Here is a 14,150-nt window from a genome sequence, read left to right as displayed (position 1 = left end):
GTGTCGCCAATCACATTCTGCGCACACAATGGATGATTATAACATCTAGCTTAAAATGTTATTTAAATTATGTTTAGGCAAGAATGAAATACAATGACAATCATACGTCAAGTGGTATTCGAAAACTTTCCTCAAGAGATGACATGATGAATGGAAGAGGGGAAATGACACCCCATTCTGACATTTTGTTTGGTCAAATAATTAAAGCTTGTTGGCCACGTTCTTAACTGACCTCCAGCAAAGTCACTCCAAAGACATCTATGCCAAGGAGACTACATGAAGTCTGTCCAATCAGACAAGCATATTTGGCCACTGAATGCCACTGATAATTTCCATCTTTGGGCAAAAAACCCCCCTCAATTTTGGTAGGATTAGTCACACCATTAAACTCAACACCCTATTGTAAGCAGTTAAGAGGGCTTATTGAGAAGGCTTCAGTTCTGAAAGCAGAATGCTACATTTATATTTTTATTTTTTAAGAAGTTCCTCTTTCTTTTGTGGAGAAGCACATAACAGAATTTTAGCGGGAGAGACAAACACTCTTCAGTGGCACGCTTTTACATGCCAAGGATCAGGTAGGAGAAGACATTGCTCTGAGTCTGGGAAAAGTTGCTGCCTCTTGTAGTAGAAAATATTCCACGAGAAGGACAGCTAATCTGACCTCATAGAAAGCTGCTTATGCTGTAAATTTACATTAGCCGTGTACTGTACCCCATCTCTTATTGGCCTCTGTTAATTCACATACACGTTGATAAATTTTGCCCTGTGGCCTATTAGAAATATCTAGTGAACAGCATTATGATGGAGCTGTGAAAAGGCCTGGAGATCAGCATATACCTGTATATAAGTTTTCCAGATTTAAAAAAAATGCTCTTATACTTTCCATAGCGACATTTGCATTTCATCTTTAATAATGAAAAGAGTGCAAAGGCTTTGACTCAGCTGTGTCCTCATGCATTTGGCAATAATCACACTGGTTAGTTGATTGGCAGGGGAAATGAAGCATGGCAGACTGAATCCAGATACTCACCGTTTCTTTAAAAAATTCATTGATTTGATCTCAAATTTTATTTTATAAGGGTCTACATGAGCACAGCAGAAGTCAGAGGGAGTGACAGAAGATGCTGAAAAATAATGACTCAAGAATTGGAAAACAAGTTGAAGAAATGCCCGTATCCCTGAGTCCTTAAAGTTTCAGAGACTTTAGCAATCTGAACAGCACGAATAAAATTATTGAACTGAGATGCTGAATTATTCCCCCCTCCCCCTTTTTATGAATCAGGTACTGTGTCAAGATCACACAAGAAATAGCTGATTAATTTCCTTTTTTTCTCTTTAAAAACCCTTTTTCGTCGGCGATATTATAAAATGTGGCAGATTGGTCGAGGGTTAGAAAATATGGGTGTGGAAGAAGTAGACACTGACACTGTTATTTATTGTCATCGTATTAATAATTTCTGGAAAAAAAGCAAGTCGCCTCTGCTTGGTGCAGCGAATATTAGAAAACTGCATTCTGTTTATAAACATTTATAAGAAATAGCTTACCACTATGGAGGCTTTGACTGAGAAGATACAGAGTAGAGTAAATATTGCTTTACTTTTTATTTATTTATTTAAAATAAAGAGTGTACTTTAGGCTTACTAATATGGCAACAAACAAGGTTCTCCAAGACAAAGTAAAAACATTGCGTTGTAATACAGACACGCACATGGGCCGCCACACACGCACATACACACAGCATTGAAGCAAGAGATTTCGTTACAGAAGGCAGATGAGGAGTCACAACACACATCAGAGGAGTTATTACAAGGTAAGCTCAAAAGATGTTTTCGTTTAGAAGTGGCGCTGCAATTCTCAGGCAAACCGAAGGAGCAAAGTCTCCCTTGGCTGACTGCAGGCTCAGCTTTTCTTTACCTCAGTAGCATAAGGGTGGCCATTTTGTGTGACCCAGATGGGCCATGGCTCCTGATTCACGCTTTTTCCTGTGGCAAAGACTACCAATGTTTCCTGTGGTAAAAAACTGCCAATGTTTGGTGCCGCTGTCAACCAATGCTGTGGTATGCTAATAATGAGAATTGTGTGTTTTTGTGTACTGTAAAATTTCTATTAAACTGTTAGCAACAAAGACAAAATGGCTGCCACCAGCACAGCAGTTCTGCCATTTTTGTACGGAGATGCCTACACTCGTGGCGCTTCAGGTTGCTTCCTGATGTGAACAATAGACATTTTCTACGCAACCACAATAAGCATGAAGGAACCAAGTGTTGACATGTGCCTATGACTATGACTTCAAGTGCCCGCTCCGCCGTGCTGATGGAAGACAGTGGGACACCAGCAGAAATGCTGTGGCCCAACTTATTTTGGGTCAAGCACCATCTAAGGGACTGATCAACTGATACTCATGGAATATGGTTGCTTTCTAATGTCTCCCAGACTAAGTTGCTCCTGGGAAAAAAAAAAATCTATCTTGTGAAACATGTTGGCCAACAGCCTTTCTACCGAAACAAATGCTTCCTAGCATCTCTTGAGCTTATCTCCCCTTCTGGTTTCCTCTGCTCATTGGTGTTGCCCTCCATTTCAGTTCTTGTCTCCAAGGCATGGAGTTTTGTGTTTTTTTTTGGGGGGGGGGACACAACACAAGAGGAATGCTCTGAATCAACAACAGCTGCAGAGGTGCCCTTTGCAAATGCCCTGTTCTCCCAAAAGGCAACCATCAGCAAAGTTTCAACTCAAGTAATGCAAGTGAATCTTGTAGGAAAGGGATATTGCTCAGTGATAAGAGTCCATGCTTTCTATATTGATGGTCCCAAAATCAATCCATTCAATCTCACGTAAATCTGGGCTGGGAAAGACCTCTGCCTAAGTCTTTGGAGAGCTGTTTTCAGTTGGCATAGTCATAGGGCCGGCCCTACCATTAGACAAAACGAGGCAGCTGATTCTGTATATCATAAAAGGCAAGCAAATTATTCTTTTTTTCCTCCCGGGCAGATACATTTCTCAGATATTTTGCTGCCTCAGGTGTCAAAATAATTTGGCCAGCCTTGGGTCTATGCACTTGACTTGGGGTGGGAGCCATGTGTTGTTCTACCTCAGACAGCAAAATGTCCTGAACATAGACAGTACAAGGCTAAGTGGATGAAAGGTGTGACTCTGTATAAGGCCTGGCAACTCCATGTGCTAATTGTCTTGCTCTCGTGTGTAGTATTTTGGGCTGCTTCATCCCCTTTCCCCACAGCGTTAAGCATAACAACACAGGCCTAATGGGAAGCAGATGTTAGGAACAAGGGCTCCCAGGGCAGAAATGGAAACAGAGAAGAAGCCTTAGCAAAAGGCAAGGGTGACTGCTCCAAAAAAACCAAAAACATTCAGCTATCATGGAGAATGGTTCAAACCTTAAAGTGTTAAGAAAATGAGTAGTTTTTACTGTGCACAGACAATTGATCTCACGGCCTTGTCATATGGCAGTGAATTTATTCTATAGATTTATGCACACCAGTGAAGGAAGTAATTAAGTTTTTGTTCCATGCTCTTCTAACACGGCTGCTTTCCAGTAATCCCTGGTCAATATTCTCCACTGTTTGGCTATTATGTTTACTATGTACCTCATATACCACCATCACTCAAGAAACAAGGCCATGATCTATCGCATATTATGAATGCTTAAGTCCCATTGGCTTCAGTGAGAAAGGCTTAAGTGTGAGCTTAATTCTCCAACAGATCAATGGGAACTTAAATGCAATTCATTGTGGATGAATCATGCCCCAGATTTGGTCTATTCAAGTAGGTAATTTAAATCTTTGGTTAGATGTAAATTCAGTTGTTTTGGGGGAGGCAATCCTAACTCAATCATCACAAAGCAAACACCACGTCCAGAAATGGTGACTATTTGATGGCCATCCACAAACCAGCTAAACACTAATGCTGGTATCCCCAGTAATGAACATATGAGCTTTAAATGTAATAAAGTAAACACGACACTTCCATGCATGCCCACCCTTTGCCTCTCCTGTTGCAGCATCTCACATGGTGTCAGATCCTGCCCCCACCCCAAATACCCTCAAGCCCTCATGACTTAGGACCATCTCCATCCCGACCATCTCCATCCCTACCAACCTTCTTGAGCATAAAGATCTGAAGAGTAGGCTTGGTAGTTTTGCCACCCTCAGAAGTAGAGAGAATGTCGGCCTGGGAAGGTAGTAGATAGGTAGCCGTGTTGGTCTGCCATAGTCAAAATAAAAAAATTCCTTCCAGTAGCACCTTAAAGACCAACTAAGTTAGTTCTTGGTATGAGCTTTCGTGTGCATGCACACTTCTTCAGATACACTGAAACAGAAGTTGCCAGATCCTTCTATATAGTGAGAAGGTGGGGAGGGGTGTTACTCAGAAGGGTGGTGGGAATGGGAGATAGGCAGATAGCTAATAGAGCCTCTTGACGACTCTTAACGACTGTAATAGGTCTTACAGGAAAAGGCAAGGGGTGGGAAGGTGAGAAATGGTTTAGTTATGTATAGTGAGATAAGAATCCAATGTCTTTGTTCAGCCCAGGTCTTTTCATGGTTTTAAGTTTGGTAATGAGTTGTAATTCAGCAGCTTCATTACTCGTTCAGCAGTAATGAGTTGTAATTCAGCAGCTATTTCTTTTCAGAAATAGACTGGAAAGAGAAGCTGCTGAATTACAACTCATTACCAAACTTAAAACCATGAAAAGACCTGGGCTGAACAAAGACATTGGATTCTTATCTCACTATACATAACTAAACCATTTCTCACCTTCCCACCCCTTGCCTTTTCCTGTAAGACCTATTACAGTCGTTAAGAGTCGTCAAGAGGCTCTCTCAGCTATCTGCCTATCTCCCATTCCCACCACCCTTCTGAGTAACACCCCTCCCCACCTTCTCACTATATAGAAGGATCTGGCAACTTCTGTTTCAGTGTATCTGAAGAAGTGTGCATGCACACGAAAGCTCATACCAAGAACTAACTTAGTTGGTCTTTAAGGTGCTACTGGAAGGAATTTTTTTATTTTGGCCTGGGAAGGGGCTTTCTCTGTGGAAGCCCAAAGTGAGGAACTCTCTCCCTATAGAGGTATGCCAGGCATCTTCACTAATGCTTCAAAAAATGCTGAAGGTGCGTTTTTTACCCTGGCCTTTGACAGGCAAGGTATTTTGATTTGTGGGACCCACCTCTTCTGCTGAATTTATGATATTCTGTTTTATTTGGGTTGTTTTTACATCTTTTATCATTTTAATGGTTTTATTTGTTTTTATAATTATATATTCTATTGTTGTAACCTGCCCTGGGACTTTATAGCGAAGGGCAGGCAATAAATTTCATAAACAAATAAAGGCATGGCTTTTCCAGATGCATAAGGGATTGCTTCTGATTCCTAAACCAGCTGTTAAACTACCTTCAGCCTGTACCTAAGCATGTTTTCTGAGACATAAATCCAGTTGAGACTAATTGGACTTCCTTGGCTTTAGGACCATGAATTTAATTTTGCTTTCCCTGCTAGCATAGTAACTCTTATTTCTAAGAAGCCTAAAATGTTTGGCCATATGCTTACACCACCAGAGGGCACACTGCATGCTTGAAATTATAAGCACCTTTTTTTGAGAATACAGTATCAGCATTTTAATTACTAAATGTTGGGCAGTATAACTCGAAAGCCTTCTGTTGGCCATTAATATCAAAAGCATCATTTATATAATAATAATAATAATAATAATAATAATAATAATAATAATAATAATAATAATAATAATAATTTGATGGCCCTTGTGGTCTCTTCCAACTCTATGATTCTATGATTCTAATAATAATTTATTATTTATACCCCGCCCATCTGGCTGGGCTTCACCAGCCACTCTGGGCGGCTTCCAAAAGAATATTAAAATACTGTGATACATCAAACATTAAAAGCTTCCCTAAACAGGGCTGCCTTCAGATGTCTTCTAAAAGTCTGGTAGTTGTTGTTCTCTTTGACATCTGGTGGGAGGGCGTTCCACAGGGAGGGCGCCACTACTGAGAAGGCCCTCTGCCTGGTTCCCTGTAACTTGGCTTCTCGCAGTGAGGGAACTGCCAGAAGGCCCTCGGTGCTGGACCTCAGTGTCCTGGCTAATTGATGAGGGGTGGAGACGCTCCTTCAGTTATATTGGACCAAGGCCATTTAGGGCTTTAAAGATCAGCACCAACACTTTGAATTGTGCTCGGAAATGTACTGGGAAACGTACTGTCATCATTTTAGCTGAATCTTATTTGACATAGAACTGCTGCAGCTGAAGCACAAATTAATTATTTTAGGTTCAAGTTGTGCTTGCTTTGAAATAAATAAATAAATGCTATTTGATGTCGTGACAGAAAAATGGTATTCTGCAGTCCCAGTTCCCTATACATAGCACATCGGTTTCCAAACAACACCTTCTAGCGCTAGGCCAAAGTGCTGTGTAACAGTTGATTTTTTATCTGCATCTTGCAGAGTTGAGATGGTGAATAATTTACCCAGGCTTTTGCACTGCCCCTTGTCTCAGAACATAAGAGCAGCCCTGCTTGATCAGGACAAGAGGCCCACCAAATCCATCCTGTTTTCATAGTGGCCAACAAGAGGCCTTTGCATTCAGCTCCGACGAACAGGACTTGAATGCAACAGGACTCCCCCCACAAGTTGATTCCAATCAACTAGTATTCAAAGGCATATCACCTCCAGCAGTGGAAGAAGAGCACAGCAATTATATCTAGCAGTCACTGATAGCTTTATCCATGAATTTGTCTGGTTCTCTTTTAAAGTCATCCAAGTTGGTCACTCTCTGTTGACATCATTTTTTCCCTTCCCTAAGGCAAGTGGGTGCTCAGCTCCAAATTACAGATAATGGCACACTGCCCCATTGGCTGGGGGCGTTAACGTGAATCGGTGAGCTGTAATGTGTGCAGGTTGTGCTCAGGGCAACAAGTAGGTGGCACTTTTGAATAGACCCTGATGAAAACAACATCGTCTGGTCGTTCTTCCGGGATGCTGAAGGCTACCACCCACCCTTGGGTTGCTGCTCCATGGCTGTCAAGGGCTATCAAGGGCACTGAAGTGGTCAAGAGGCAAGGGATGGACAAGTGACAATAGTAGCAAGGAGGAGGAGTTTTCCACATGTATTGTATGTAGTGGGAGCTGATTTTGATCTATCAGGAATCTTTTCTATTACCCATAGCTAGAATGTGAGCAAAATGTATTCAACATGCTCTGCTGCAATTCTATCTCTTATTATGTCATTTGTGTCTGAAGAGTTGATACAGTGGTGCCTCGCAAGACTTGCGATGTTTTTCGTCTTGCGAAGCACGGTCCGTCGCAACTGCGCCTCTTCAAGCGGCTTTTTAAAAAAAGCGCAAGACATTTTCGTCTTGCGAAGCAAACCCATAGGGAAATTCGTCTAGCGAAGCAACGCTAAAACGGAAAACCCTTTCATCTAGCGAGTTTTTCGTCTTGGGAGGCATTCGTCTTGCGGGGCACCGCTGTACACACTTGTATCAAATGTGATTTTTGAGCTTTATTTTTGCTCTCTGGGACACCTAGCTACTTTAAATTTTATGTTCTTGTTATGTATTTTTATGCTGTGAAGTGCCCTGTGATCTTCGAATGAAGGGCACAATACAAATTTAATAAATAGCATCATCTTCATCATTCTCAACAACAACAGATTTCAAACCTCCACGATGACCTATTTTTTCAAGACCAATGTCCTAGGAGAATCCTGACAAACTTGGATCACTGATAGCTGTAGGTTGCTTGACACAGACCGTACCAGTGATTGCCTGGAACTTTGGTTAGCATTTTCTCACTTTCTCTACTTTTCGGACACATTCTCAATACTAATCAATTGCCATTTAAACACCCTTTACCCAAATGTTCAGACTCATGATCAGGGGTTAAAGAATGGTGTTCTTCCACAATGAGTTCTAATCTGCATTGTTATAAACAGACAACCAGGGGATGGCTTTGCATGAAAGGGGCATGACGTGTTAGTGACACAGGCTCCAATCTCACCATTAATGGAAGCAATGATAGAACTAACCCTGTGACAGTCTTGCTGATTCTTGTGTGAATACATGACAGCAGAGTAAGTGTATATTGCCTCCCGCAACCTTATTTGTAGCTAAAAATACAGATGCACGCTCAAGGTCACAACATAAGCTAGCTACTCCTTCATAGTTTTTGACTACCTATTTATCTTTATAAACAATTTAAGGCAGCTTATTATAAACATAATGTGGTATCTCTCCTCCTCCTCTCTAATGTTGTTTATTGATGAGAATGAATAATAAGGGGTTATTCTTGATTAATTAATAAAAGAAGTTGGATGTTAGGATGGTGCTGAAATTTAGTGAAGCGACCTGACTTGGGCAACAGTTTGTTGGATAATGGCTGTATGAATCCTTAATTTTGAACTGAAAATGTGGAAAATAAAGTACAGGTGGATTTAAGGCAGTGTTTTATATGTGCCAGAGAGGTGGCCAAACCTTTTCTGTTCTACACTTCTGTTAATGAACAAACTCATTTTCTCTGTGACCTTAATGGAGGGGCTTGATGAAACCTCCATGCAGCAACACAGCTAATTAAGCCACACTGAAGCAATTTTGCACTGTTTATTACCTTGGATACTATATTTCCTCCAAGGAACTGAGAATGAGGGCAGTGAGTGTTCTCAGATGGATTCCTATTTCAGGCAATAGCCCAACCCAGACCTGCTAAGTTACAGAGATGGAGATACATTATACAGCTTCTGACGGACCTCTGGTCATGGCATCAGCTGGGAGACTTCCAGCTTTAGTTTTATTTATTTCATTTATAGCCCAACTTTCTTAACAACAACAACTGAAGGCAGTATATGATTGGTTTCCAGATGGTCTCCCATCCTGCCACTGACCAACCAGTTCCAGGCGTAAATAGCACTGCTTCAACGAACTCTCATGGAAAAGAAGTCAATACTGCTATTCTTGAGGATTATTTTAACGAATGCACAGCAGTGTGCTATTTTATGCCAGATGAGAACAGCATTGGCTGCTATGCACAGTTGAGTATGTGCTGAAGGGAAACATCAGCTGCGAATTCTGAAAAACAGTCCAGGCAATACTAGGAAAGCAATGGCTGAAATGTGAACCTTGCAAAAGATAGACTTTGGAGATTGGCTGCAAAAGTCCCAGATTCAAACCCATAATTTGGTGGCCATGGGCAAATACTTCTCTTCCAACCTTCACTTCTCTCACACTTCCAATGTGAAGATAAAATGGAGCAAGAGTTGGAAAGCTCCTTGTACAAAGCAGAGAGCGCTTTCTTGCTTCATTAACCATCTAGTAGCCTGTGACAGAAAGACACATGATGCTATCCTACGTATAAATTTCTTACGTCAAACAAACAGAATTCTTGGATGCCACTAATCAATAAAAGCTGCCTGGACAAATGCTGGCAGAAGCTTTGAGGTGGCATAACAGTGTTTCCATGCTTTTATTGTGGGCCAGTTTTGTTCTTACCTTATCTATAAGTTTTGCAAGGAACAAATATAATTTCCTTGAATTTTTATACCAGCAAGTTGCAGATAGGACTTAAGGCAATCTTAAAGCTCTGCAAAATCACCAGCTACCTCAACCTGCCAACCAGCAGATCTCTTTTTACATTTTCCATAGGTTTTTAAGTACTAGCTCTTGTCCTACTTCCTATCTCCCGTTGTTAAATATTCTCCCCTGCAACCTTGCAGGCAATGCATGTGAGAAAACTGGACCTTGAAGTAAAATGCATTTGGAAAGAAAGATAATGGCTTGGTCGCACAAGATGGATGCTGAAAGACATTAAATGTTGCCATGTTTTCTATAGCCATTGCTCCAACTCAGAAGTCACTTATTGCTTTGTATGCCAGGGAGGCTAATTTTCAATGTATGACTTACTGGTTTATTGCTTATATACAGTTTAACTGCCACAAGCACAAATAATTTGGCACACATTATGTACCTACACCAATGTGATCATGGCTTTTTCTTTTATTGCTTCGTACTGGTAAGTTATTGCTAGGAGCTAATTCTCCCAAGCTCACATGCACAATTCATAATGGGCCACTATGCAAGTACAATATGAATTTTCAGTGCAGATTTGCCTGAAGATTTCATTTGCAGCTTGGTCCTAGCAAAAGATCTCTCTGAGTTCTTTGCATTTACACAGCTTGTTAATTTCCTTTGTTTTCTTTGCCTACTTGTTGGTTAGTAATATCACATCTGGGAAGGATTTAGAAAAGCTGCCTAAAAGCTGAACTGGGCTAGAGCTGAGAACATGGGCATCGTACCTTTGGGGTATTAGTTGGACTGTATCCAACTCAGTTCTACAGGTTGCATGTTATATTATCAAGCAATAAACATACATGCATAAAGTGATATTTAAATAAGTGAATTCAAGAGCTGTGGGATCAGAGCACTTAAATGACTGTGCTGGCCAAACAGTGTTATTACTGATACCAAGGATGACTTAGATCCTTAGAAGGTGGGATGTTTGAGGAATTCATCCTTTGCAAATGCTGATATGGACTGACCTGATCCCCAACTTCCTAGACTAATGCATTGATCTGAACTTAAGTTATCCACCAGCATTCCCACTTCCCAAATGTTCTGATGAAATTCTCAGGGTTTTTTTTTAAAAAAACGCCAGAACAAAATTAATTTTAAAAGCACATATTTAAATGTATTATTTTTGTGCAATTATTATTTTAACTTGCAGAATGATGTGGAAACATGGCAGAATGGACAGATAGGAGAACACATACAAAAATGACAAGGAATGGATATGTCAAGCCCTACTAAAAAGCACATATTTGTTTTCAATGGGATACTTCTACTCATCTCGCAACATTTATTCAACTGCATTTGCTTTGCTTTGTAAATGATGGTTGAGTCTCTTAGTAATGTTTGGCAGATTTGCTGAATGTTGAGTACTTGATATACGCTATTACAAAGAATTACTAGAATAGCTAGGGAGTGACTCATAAATATGTAAGTGATTATAACATACCTGGAAGTGATCAGAATAATGGCACTGACCTAAAATGGACAGGTAGCACGTGGATGCACTGCTTAAATTTCCTTCTTCTCAATTCTGGCAGGTGTAACATACCACTTACCAGTGGTAAATGTTGTATGGCAATCCTAGTGCCATCTGCCAATGATCCATTCTTGATATGATTTATTTTCTGGCACAAATAGGGACTGGAGAAGGTTCTGACACCTACTGGCCATTGTGAAATAAGATAGGGTATATTGGGAAGGGCCATAGCTCAGTGGTAGAGTATCTGTCTCGCATGTAAATGATCCCAGGTTCAATCCCTGGCACCTCCAGTTTGGGCTGGGAGAGCCTCCTGCCTGAAACCCTGGAGAGCTGCTGCCAGCCAGTGTAGACAAAACTGATCTAGATGGACCAGTGGTCTGCCACTAATATTAGGCAGCTTCCTATGTTCCTATACATTAAGAGGTATGGAACAGCAGAGGAGATTCAGTAGAGTTTGCAAATACTCAGTGGGTCTAGTTTAGACCCATGTTTCAAGACAAAAATACCGTATTTAGTAAGCATTCTAAAATAACACCTGTTCAACGTTTTTCAAAAAATCTCCATGGAAGCCAATCCTGCAATCTATAAACAGATTTCCCCAATTATTTCCAGCACAGTTACTTGATGCATGTGAGTAATGCGTGTGTGGAGATACTAAATCCTTCGGTTTGCTACCAATTTAAAAAGATAATTTAACAGATAGCCTAAAATCCATGGCAATCTAGAGTGTAGTGCCTGGGAACTGTATAAATGTCCCTCCCCACATAGTCTCTGCCTGGAGACATACTGTTTGCAGGGCATCATCTGTGTGTTGATCTCTAGGATTTATAAGAACATCATAGGGATGTCTTAGATAAATTAAGATTTTATATAGAACTGCAAGTGACATACATGCCATCCGCAGTGTAAGATGTAGATGTTCAGATAGTTCAGAAGATGAGAGGCACCATCAGAAGTTAAAAGATGCAACCCTGCCAGTTAGGCATGGCTAAATCCGACTAAGAGCAATGCAGAGGGACTAACCAGAATGCTATGGATGCCCCTATGCAATGAGGCTTTCTCCCATGTAAGTCTGCATATTGACTTCTGCTTGAGTGCACCCTGGCAAGAGCTATATGTAAGTAACAAACATGTGAAAAGCTTGAGGGCACCAGAGCATGCCTTGGCAAAACTTACTTTGTAATCCTGAAGTTCAATTTAGTTTTAAAGCATTCTGAATGAGATGATTTGGTTAGGAAGACTTATTCTGAGAGGGAGCACTACTAGCAGTTTCGATCTGTGCAAGATCAAAGCTCAAATCCTTGCCTAAATATGAATCTCTCTGAGTGGCCCTACAGCACAGGGTCTAGCATGGGTAGCCAATGTGGTGCTCTGCAGATGTTGGACTGCATCTCCCATCAGCCCCATCCAGCATGGCTAATGGTCAGGAATGATGGGCGTTGTAGTCCAACAGCATCTATAGGCCACTGTATTGGCTACACCTGCCCTACAAGGTTGCTGAGATGACGACAGTACAGCATTCTGTACACTGTGAGTCCTGTAGAAATAATCAACAATAAACCATAATATCTATTTCAACCTAAGGGGTACATTTCATGGGTATGCACAAAGACATCCTATTGTAGCACATGCTTTAGAAATGGACTCCTTGCCACTGTATTGGAAACATGAATATCAGATAGCATTATTGTCATGTATGACTGAAATGTGATTATGTTGCAACAAGTTATGAGCTTTAGTTTTCTCAAGCGTAGGTCTTGATTAGACTGCCTTCTTTTTAAAGCTCCTAGATGCATGGAGTTAGCGATCTAACATCTACTCCACTCATAGGTCCCAAAGGCAAGACCAACAAGCCTATAATTCAGAACTTGGATGGTGTGCCACTGAAAGGTACTAATGTAGTAAATTGTCCTACCAAACAGAGATAATGCCTTAGCATATCTCTCATTTGGATAGCACTGCATTCATTTACATTCTAAAATGTTGCCTTAGTTCCTTTTGATAGGTTTTGCAAAACACTGCCTGCTCACACCTTGCAATTTGAACAGCCTTCCAGCTGCAGAGCTTTGCTGAATCCGAAATGTCTCTCTCAACGAGGGGCAACTGAACCATATGGTCCACAGCATCTGTTTAGTTAAAGCTGGGGGGCGGGAAGGTCATTCTTGATTTAATGAAAAATGCCCATGCTTTTCTCTTCAAGATATTAAATAATCTGGCCATTGCAGCAGTATAAAAAGGCAAGACTGGCAATACGCTCAAGCTTCCCTCACACAATGAGCTAGAGAAACGTGCCCCCAAAGGAACTTTAGTTGTCATAATACGGAAGCACATCACTTGGTACAATGCACTGAAAATGGGTGTCTGGGAGGTGTCGCATTTGAAGATGCTTATATATAAAAAGCACTGTCTGCAGGCTCTTTGTGGGAAGCTATTCTTTCTTTTGAGAGAGTTGATTTATTTGCAAACACAGCCATTATCTCCATGGAGATGATAATACCCAATTGTTTAGGTTTTGCACTGATCTCTGTGATTATAGTGGTTCTGCTTTTTTCCCCATTCAGGACCATCACTCCTACCTCCTGGACACTATTGTTCAAAGGAATTAGTATTCCTAGTCTCTCTACCTGTCTAGAAACAATGGGAACAATTCACCAAGCAATGTTGCCATGCAACGTCCCTTAATTATAACTGAGGTTGAACAGAAGGCCCCTGCAAATCCTAATGCAATGAATGGAGGAGATTACATAGCCATAATGCTTGGTAGATTTTGTTCCCACTGTCCCTGTGATTTCCATAATCATAATGATTTTCATTGTTGGGACCATGTGTGTGTTGGAAGCTCAGTACTCAGAAGCAAATTTTTAAAGTTCATATCTAAATGAAGCTATTTCACTGCAAAATTGGTTCCATGATGACTCCAGTTTAGAGATTCAAAAGTAGTATAAGATGCAACCCCCTCCAGTCTATCTGCTAATAGCTTGCATATTGCTGGATAAAGGAGCAACCAACAGCTTTCTCAGAGGTAATCTGCTGTGCTAAAAGTGAAAAAACAAAAATGTGATATTGACTTGAGACTCTGCT

General features: G+C 40.8%; 1 protein-coding gene across 4 annotated transcripts in view; it reads right to left on the bottom strand.

Annotated features, from left to right (window-relative positions):
• GUCY1A2 (guanylate cyclase 1 soluble subunit alpha 2) overlaps positions 1-14,150 on the bottom strand; it is a 503,968-nt gene that overhangs the window by 336,248 nt on the left and 153,570 nt on the right. Inside the window, exon 9 of one of the 4 annotated variants that reach the window (XR_014008984.1) lies at positions 7,433-7,498. The exons of the other annotated variants lie outside the window; for them this stretch is intronic. The gene's annotated coding sequence lies outside the window, so the exon portion shown is untranslated. Of the gene's footprint in view, positions 1-7,432; positions 7,499-14,150 lie in introns of those variants that run through there. 4 annotated transcript variants of the gene reach the window in all.

Source organism: Podarcis bocagei, assembly GCF_964188305.1.
Source record: "Podarcis bocagei genome assembly, chromosome: 6".
NCBI lineage: Eukaryota > Metazoa > Chordata > Lepidosauria > Squamata > Lacertidae > Podarcis > Podarcis bocagei.
Note: the sequence above shows the minus strand (reverse complement) of the source record. Positions and strands in the feature narration are given on the sequence as shown.